Genomic DNA, 10,059 nt, shown 5'->3' with positions numbered 1-10,059 from the left:
CACAGAATGCATAGATATTTACAGTGACCTCTACCACTGTTCTGAACGCATACTATAATGTTAAATAAATAGATAACGTTTCAATGAGTGCGAGGTAATTACAATTATTAATATTTTAAGTTTTGTGATGATGTTCAATATTTTTACATTTACCATTCCTCTTCCTGAAAATGATGCTATCATTAGAGAGGAGGAGACGTAAATAATTAAAAACCATTAGGTTGTTTATTATTATTATTACGAGAAGGCATAGGGTTGGGTACTGTCGGATGCTGTCGCCAAATACATAGTAGTGTACAATTTCATTACATATAATAAAATACTAACAATTAAATGATGTGACTAAACTTATCCGAAAAAAACTAAAAACAAAAAAATGTAGAGTTCGGCCATTACTGCAAAAAAAAAACCTATTCTAACTTAAGTTCCAAACCATACTGTACTGTATACATATATCTGAGTAACATGACCGCCGTAACGCCAAGTCTTCTCTCATACCTAGAGTTTATTTATGCTAAGCAAATAAGATTACTTAAATTGTCAGACATAGTGCAAGATCAATTCAAACATTGACTCTCTTTCCCTCATTTACGCCCTAGCTTATTGCTTCCTTGCTTGCTCACGGCTGCTCAGACTTGGTGACCGTTAACCTAAGCGCACCTGAAGCCCACGACCTATGAACCGTTGTGCAATTTATAATATCTTCGTACGAAACACCAATTGACCCGTAACCTAAACATCGTCCCCTATAATATAAAAAATAAGCCGTCTCCGATTCTAACATAAATCTAAAATCGAACATAAGACGTTCGACATTTGAAAATGTGTCAAAATCGAAAGCAACGGTCACTGAACAATAGCGGCCACATATACGGTTACATTTTATTTTATTTTATTTTTGTCAAAAATGTAACAATGTTCAATTGTTATCACGGTAAAAGGGTAGGTTTTAGTAATCTTCTTAATGGCGTGTGTGAAAAGATTATAAATTAAGTTTCTGCAACAAATAAAAGTGACCCCTGGCCATTGTCCGGGTGTCAATATGTGTGACCGGCTATTGTGCGTGACCCCTGCAGGCTTAGCGCCAATTCGGAGCTCTTCGGTACAGCGTGATCGCTTCAATGTGCCAAGGATTTTACATCATTTACTATACTTCCATTGTATTTACGATTAATCGATCTACTGGCCATGTACCTATGTACTTTCTCTTAAACTGCCAATGTCTTCATTAAACTCGAAACTTGATTATATAAACTGAAATTATATTTAACTAGGTACCTACTCACCGGTTGTCTTTCAACTATCTATGTATTCTAGTTAAGTAGGTAAATGGTAAATTAAGAGCATGTAGCTGTTCTTGATGATCAAAAACCATAAGTCGCTAAATAGTTAAACTAAAACTATCTATGCCAAAAATATGCTTAAAATATACAAACATGTACATATTATGTAGGCACATAACCCAGTCATGTGCACCCTGTAGTCCAGCAATAAAATACACTCCGTGAACGCACATTAAAATGGCTAAAGTTGCATTGTAATCTTGACCCCCTCGCAAAAATAATGGCTGGGGCCAGATAAATTAAAAATGGCTCAAAAATACCCCTTGACGGCTGTCGATTTATAGCTGGATATTCAGTGCGCGGATTTCAGATCACACCGTTTTAAGGGGTGGGAAAAGTTATGTTCTATGTAACCGATTAGTTAGTTTGTTGCTGCATACATCTTAACGTTGGTATTAGGTATATACCAGATATCTACATAGTAGAGGCCGGCCGTCCATAGAACTGGATTGCCACCAGCTTGCCTATGTCTAGACAAAACTGGCGTCCTAACCGACAAGTGTCGAAGACAACGCAAACCGGTCTTCGGCTTGCCCAAATGATATCTGTCGGTGTGGCAACTCAATATTACCTGAATAAAAAGTAGTAGGAAGTTGGTTTGAGAAACATTTCACTTTTAAGTACGCATAAATTAATAATTTAACGCAATTTGGTAATTCGCCAGTAACTGGCCGGTTCTAGTAACTTACCGCCGCAAACTAAAAATTAATTCTGTTCACCTATACCTAAACTAAAGAATTCATTTTAGTATAAGGTTTCAATAACTGGCTACCTTATACTAAAATGAATTCTATTTATAGGTGAATAGAATTTATTTTTAGTTTAGGGCGGCCAGTTACTAAAAGTAGCCAGTTACTGGCGAATTGGCGAACAGTTATAATAACTCATGAAAATCATAATTGAATGTATATATATATAGTATTTTATTATATTTATTAGAGATGCCTGTTATACTTCATATTTGCCATCGGCCAATTAATATGTCTTGTTCTGATGAATGCCTATATAAGTAGTAGAAATACAAAACAGCGCAAGATTTTGCTTGTTGTTAGGTACCTACATGCACTTAAGTATCATCAATAATATAGGAACTTAACATTTTCTACATAGGTATACATGTGAGATTAAAGCGGTTTTGTTAGCACGGTGGTTCATGTGAGCATATTAAACCGAGCGCCTACCATGTTGACTATTAAAAGATTTTTTAAGAAAAGTATACAAAAAAAAGTGACACTACCGGCATATTTTTTAAAATACTTTACAACAAAAATTCTCCTCAAAAGAAGTTTTTTATAAATCGCTATTGTAAGTTAAAAAGGACAAGGCGATTAGGAATGTCCATTTTGTAGGATTTTTTCGCTTAACATTTGCAAACGGCGGTAAATGCCACAATTGATCGATGAGCTGCATCGCACCTGCAGCGGTTGGAGTTAGACTGGTACTCAATGATTCAAAGTTTTGCAATAGGTTATCTCTGGAAATGTTTTATATGTGGAAAAAAAAACGAACAAATTTATGACTATGACTTACCTAAATATGTAATCGTAAACTAAGTAGAGCCTGTAGGTAGAATATTTAACTCAATAACCCGTAGCAATTGAGTGAGTACCTACAAGCTAATTTTAAAGTAAGAGCCGAAGGCCAATGAACAGTTTCATCATAATATTCAGAATATAGCTATATAGCTTTATTTTTCGCTCTAAAGTGCGAAGAACTAACAGATATCCGTATTAGTAAGCCAATGGAATATGGCCAGGTTGAGTAGGTACCAAAATAGGAGCAAATAACAAAAGATTTGATCTGAATCTGCGATACGTTCACGAGTGAGGTTCCGTTTGAACGCATCATGAATAAAACATGGTCGTTTGACAGGAGGGTGGCGGGCGGGGGAGCACGCTGCCCAACCCTTTCCCTCGGTTACCGCCAATTTAATAAAAGTGCTCCATTCGCCCCCTCAACCCCTCCGTTTTTTGTGACACTTCACTTGTGAAGGGACTGTTGATCTTTCCATAATGAGAAGAGAATCATCGGCTACATCGATTTGAGTCACACAATATAATAAAATGGGTATGGACATATGTTATATATATTTGTGTCTTATATATAGAAATAAATAATAATAATTTGTATTAACATGGTGCATGCTCATGTGCATCATCCATTCTTCGATGATAAATCTCGTCAACCGATTCGTTTTGAAAGTAGATATACATATGCATCATAGTGTTTCTTAGCATTATTGTTAAGTAAGAAGTACATTTGTGTCGAAAAACTAAAATTCTTTAGACCAGAGAAATTAGCTCGCAATTGTGACAAAGTGTGCCAGCATTCATTAAGAGCACTATTTGAGACGTTTTCAACTAAAAGGTATCACATTGTCGGTTGTCGATTAGGTTAATTAAATTTTGAAGCTTTATGGAAATAGCGTCTTATTGGCAACCGACAATAAACACCCGTTGCGTTGAAAACGCCACATTTGTAGCTGAAGATTGCCGCGGCTTGGCAAACATAGTAATTTTAATCGTTACCTATTGTATCTTAATAATTGCCTATAGGTTTGTGGACTAAAAATCTAACGAATCGTTCCACTCTGCTCGCAAGTACCTAATAGTCAACTTGGACTAAGTTATGTAAGCTCGGGATTTAGCTTATAGCCCAAAATCCAATATTACAACCAGATACCTAACGATCACATTGTTAAAATACATAATATTCAAGCATTGATTTTACATAGGGGTAGTGAACACAATGCAATAATTATTTTGGATGTGAACCCTTTCCACTTGCATGATGTCATGGGATTCACCCTTTTCTATTCCAAAGCTGAACATACAGTTGGGTTGATGTTACTGTAGACAATTTTAGCCTATTATCACAAGGGTTTCTTTATACAAGTAGGTAATAAAACAATATATAACTTACAAACATAAAAAGAGCTCAACGAAAATGACAGTACTTTTTCGCCGTAAACAATCTCATCAGCAAAAGAATGACATGATTTATGGAGCCAAATGACTACCGATTCCCGTTTCATATAACGACTAGGAAACTTTCCCTCTCCTCCCTATAATTTTAGATTCCCTTCGAGGATATTTTTTCCTACGAAAGTTAAAAAGGGAGAGGCGCTGTTAGAACGGGACATGTATAAAATCCATACTTATAATATTTGCAGGCTCCGCACTCAGCACTCACACATGTTAGCTCCGATTTAGCACTCCTCAGAGAGTTTCGGACGTTGTACATGGTGTTCTCATTTTTAGTAGCGCCAAGGAGCGGAGGAGGAACCAGTAAACGCAGGAATTGTTGGACATGCCTAAATAAAATAAAAAGAAAACTGTGTATTCTTGGTCCGAGAAAATGATGTAGCAGGCAATTAACATAATTTGTGGTTAAGAAACCAAATGCTTTAAATTTTCTAACGATATTTTTAAATTTAACGAGCGGTATGTGGGTTCGCGAGGTCTACAGCTCACAGGACTTTAGGGTCAGGGTTAGCCATATACAGGGTGGAAAGATAAGTCGGGCCCTGGAGGGAAACTACCTTAAATCCTTAAGCTGGCTCATTTTACTTAAAGGACTCCTTTATTTTTTTAAAGAAACAAAACTGCATTATTTTTTTTTCTTTTTTTCTTCAATTTGGCTTGTCTAAAAAAATCTTGAGTACTAAATATTAGATTTTATGGATATTTTGTACGACAAACGAGTGTAAGAACTAATGTTTCTCGGAGAAATGTTATTATTAACATTAACTGTATCGACTAGTACTTACAATAAAATTGCGAGTTTTTATTTTTTGGAATTATTAGTCGGTTCGAGTCCCGGGCGAGGCAAGCGACTTTTAGAAAATCTTTGAATGCAGTTATGTTTCTTTTAAAAAGTTAAAGGAATTTCTCCTTTAAGTAAAATGAGCCAGCTTAAGGATTTAAGGTAGTTTCCCTCCAGGGCCCGACTTATCTTTCCACACTGTATATTTTTGTATATAAGTAGGTACACTTAAAGTGTGAATAAAACGAAGTGCCTTGTCTTGTCATGTCATGGCTTTAATACATTCAGGACATGTCATAAATAACACAAATTCAGGTTGATACATGTATCAATCCTCCAATCAATCGGAACTTCAAACGGAATAGGTACATTTTTACAACATTTCGTTTAGTTTGAGTTCGATGGTGACGGTTTTAGTTTTAGTGAATCAAATTTTTATCTACCAGTGGAAATAGCATCAGGCTGTATAGCCGCACACTAGCATGGACCCTCGGCGCGGCCGGCGCTTAGCGTCGCGGCGCTGCCGGGAAAAAATGTACGATGCCATAAAAAATCACCGTCCATTCGCTCTCACAATTTTTACCCGTTTTTTCCCCTCGGAGGGTCGCCGTCGACATGGCAACGGGGAGCGCCCCCACCCCCACCGTGGACCACTAAAAGCTGCGTCAATAATTTTTATGGCAAGAGAAAGCGTCGGATCGTTCAGATTTTCTGGACATCGGTATTTCAACCTTTCGTTATTATGAAACATCCTACTTATTAGAAATCTTTGGATGAATTTCAAAGTAGTTAAGATTGTAATTGCATACTTATATGGAAATTATATATATATAATATAATATATAAATTATATATATGTCGTAGTCAGATCGTATAATCCGCCGTATTACATTACGGCTAGCCGTTTTCAAAAACAGGGGCGTTTTGAAATGCGGCGGTTCGACGATTAGCCGGATTGTCACTGCGATACGTTCTTCAATAAGGCGGCCCACGTTTAGCCGCATCGTACATTGTAGAGTGACCAGTTCTTTCGGTCGCCTACGTAACCGGAGTTTGACAATGTTTGCAATTTAATTTATTTCTACCATGGTCCCACCGCACTACATGTGTTTCTTTTCCAAAACATTTCCTTCACAACTTAAATAGACGGAGCCCCGCAAGCGGGGCTCCTATTTCTGGGCGGTTTGCCCTTCGGGCATCTGAAGTTACCTAACGAACCTAACCTAATTACCTACCTACGCTTTTTTCCCCAAAGTGTAATGTTTTCACGGACGTCTCACTTAATCAATAGGTAGGTAGGTTAGGTTCGTTAGGTAGCTTCAGATGCCCGAAGGGCAAACCGCTCAGAAATAGGAGCCCCGCGGAGCGGGGCTCCGTCTAGTTAAGTTGCGAAGGAAATTTTTTTTTGAAAAGAAACAGTCCGACAAACTCCAGATTTGATGGACACCCCAGCGTTTGTCAGGCAGCGCCACGAGTGTTAAAAATGGGAACTAAAAACTGTCAAAGCGGCGGCTAATGACTCGCTGTATTACATTACGGCTAGCCGTGTTGAAGAACGTATGGCGCCGAATACATTCCGGCGGATTTTCATTCAGCCGCATTCAATACGGCTAATCGTTAAACCGCCGCATTTCAAAACGCCCCTGTTTTTGAAAACGGCTAGCCGTAATGTAATACGGCGGATTATACAATCCGACTGCGACATATATATATATTAGAAAAGACAAAACTGCGTGTAGTTTGAATCAGTATTGACGTCAGTGTCAGATATTTGAAACAATTTGATGGATTATATAATAACTACTTTTACTTTAAATAATAACGTGACAAACATGAAGATATCGTGCTCTTTCCATTAGGTTGCACATAGACAAACAAACGATTCCCGGTAACTTAATATTTGGAAATCAATTATCCTTAAGAACCGTATATTTGCGGTTGCCGGAAAATAACGTGATTAGAGAAATAATATACTGGCTTCCATTTGCAATTGCTGCGAGTTGTTCAGTATTCCGTTTCGACTTTGGCTTTTGGCTAACATTAAGGCCAGGCTTAGCATTTACTCGTACCTATATCAGGGATTCAAAAGGTATTCATTGCAGAGGCGTAACTAGGGGGGGGTTGGAGGGGGCAAGTGCCCCGGGCGCCGTCCAAGGGGGGGGCGCCAAAATGGGCAAAAGACTACCCCTCATCCTGGTAATCTGGCCCACAGCTCAGAAAAGCAAAGAGAAAGCCGATCTTTTAGGTACTCTTTTTTGCCTAGAACTCGACCTTAAAAGACGACGGTAGCGCCCTACCGCCCACCATCCTTCAGTGCGAATACTCTATGCCAGAAACTTCTATCAAGCAGAGGGATATTCGGTAGGAGTTGCTATGCTTTCATTTTATAAGGCGAGCGGGCCGAGTGCTTCAGAGAGTTCAGAGCTGTGTTCCGTGTTAGCGCGTCTTTTCCCTCAGGGGTTCCTGTCGGGAAGTTACCATTTTATGGACAGTCCAAGAGACTACCTATGCAAATGGATCCCTAGCCCTTTGTCCGGCAGGCGCATATATATGAGCCGTAGTAGACGGAACCTACTCCAATAGCTGCTGCTGCAATGCTGCATATCTGTGACATGTTGTCTATCGGACGACAGTAGGTACGGGGATTCCTATATAGGCTGGTTAAAAATAACTACATTCCCGTTGCCAGGGAGGTTTTGGGATTATACTGAGCAACTTTTACTACGGGACCAACCCCGAAATCTCAAAAAAAAAAGTTTACCCTCCCATAGAAAATGGACCAACCAAAATGTATGAACCAGCCAAATTTTTTTTTCGCGACTGAGGGGTTGGTCCCATAGTAAAAGTTGCTCATTATAATCCCAGAACCTCCCTGGCAACGGGAATACAGTTATTTTTTAGCCACCCTGTATACAGGATGTTCTCTACCGCTCGTAGGTAAGTACAATGAGCTGTTGTCTGAAGAATTGTTTGACATGCTGCCTAGTTGCCAACGGTGACAGCTTGCCATCACTGCACCGCTCGCCGTATTAGGATAGGCAGAGTGTTTATCCTCACACCCTAGAACCTAAATGGTCGCGTACTGTGCGGTTTAAGAGGAATTCCTTCCACAGTGGTCGGGAGGAAATTTGTCGAAAAAAGGGAGCTCATTCCACAATAAATTGATTAAGTTCCTTTTTCTCGAGAGGCTACAGTATGGAGATCTCCAAAAAAGTGCATAAGTTTTAAAATGGTCGGCAACGCGCTTGTAACTCTTTTGGAGTGTAGACGTCCATATGATGCGGTGACCACTTACCATCAGGTGGGTCGTAAACATGTTACCCACCGATGTCACAGAATAAATAATAGTACTAGTTACAGAAGACTCACTCTCTAACAAAACGCGTCTGTCACGATCAGGTGGCGACAGCGCCACGCGCGGCTTATGGCAAACCCCAAAATTGGGGTCGAACGGATGGACTTTTAACTGCCTGTAGCAAAGCGACGACATCGCGGACTGAGCCACGCCTGCCGATGTATTAAAAAAACACATATAGACTGTATTGTCTAAATTAAAAGTAAATTTTAGTTAAAAAAAAGTAACCCTTTTGAAGTTCATTTCGTTTGTGTGGGGGGGGGGGGCGCAAATTTGGTGCCTGCCCCTGGCGCCATATCCTCTAGCTACGCCTCTGATTCATTGTGATGTTTATATCGCTGTTACGTGGCCTAAACAAGTTAAGGTATTAGATAACGAAGAAATAAACACCTTTTTAGGTCCAAAAATACAATTAGGTTATAACATGAGAGCAAGTTTACAAACAAATAAATACGTAACATAGTTGGAGTCTAGTGTCCTTCTACTGTGCCATTTTTAAATTTAGCTTTTTGCTTTTTAAAGTAAGTAGTGCTAAGTATTGTAGTTTTTAAATTTAACTTTTTGCTTTTTAAAGTAAGTAGTGCTAAGTACTGCAGCTTTGGCATCTGCGAATTAATTAGTATTTAACTAGCACTTCTGGGTAGGTAATCTGCCCTGTAACAATTAAAGACTCGGATCATAGACTAGGAATCCTCTAGACCGAATTTAGAGCAATTATTTCATGCAACCGATGATGCCAAAAATGCGGGGGTGCACGGGACGAGGTGAGCGAAGTCCCGTGCCTTGATTGGTCCGTTCAAAGACACGGACGTCACACAAAGACACTTTCGACTCGAACATGGAGTAAAATTACCGTATGCGTGGCAGAGGGGGTAGCGCGACTATGCTCAGTCTAGAGGATGTTTTATCTGTGACTCGGATAGACAAACTTAAAAACGGACTTGAGTTTATCTCTCAATTCTAAACTGTTTACTGTTTTCTCGTGAGTCGCGTAGGTAGTACCCAAATACCAAACATAAAATCATAAAACATAACCACATAAGTAGTCGCTGTCAGTTGCCTAAGAACTTAGAATATATCTGTAAGGTAAATGTAGATTAGATACCTACTTAATTATAGCCGGTCAAACAACTTTGTCAGTAGAAATAAGATGGAAGAAAGACGATAACCCTTGGTGCCTACATTTTTTAAATTTATTGCTTGTTTCTACTGACGCAATGGCTTGACAGACTATATATTACAGAATTATTTTTTAACGAGCAGAAACGTCTGTGAACGATGCTATTCATCTTAGAATAAATCAGGGTACCCTAGGCCATGCTAGGGTATGCTAGAGTATTAAGATATTCGTACGCTGGCTATGGATTAGATTTTGGTGGGTCAGTTGGCAGCACGCTGGAGTATGGACCTAGAGGCCGTGAGTTCAAGTCTCAACCAAGGCAGTAATTCTTCGACTTTTAAATTTGTATGACCCTTGTAAGCTAGATTTTGCTTTCTGACCAGGTGAGACAACAATTGGGAGGTAGAGCTGCATTTTGGCCGCGCGGAGTCATATCATAAAATACATTTAGTGCCATGCCTTATGGGAAACGGTCG

Source organism: Cydia fagiglandana, chromosome Z (assembly GCF_963556715.1).
Source record: "Cydia fagiglandana chromosome Z, ilCydFagi1.1, whole genome shotgun sequence".
NCBI classification, from domain to species: Eukaryota; Metazoa; Arthropoda; class Insecta; order Lepidoptera; family Tortricidae; genus Cydia; species Cydia fagiglandana.
The sequence above is the reverse complement of the archived record's forward strand: the minus strand, read 5'-3'. Positions refer to the sequence as shown.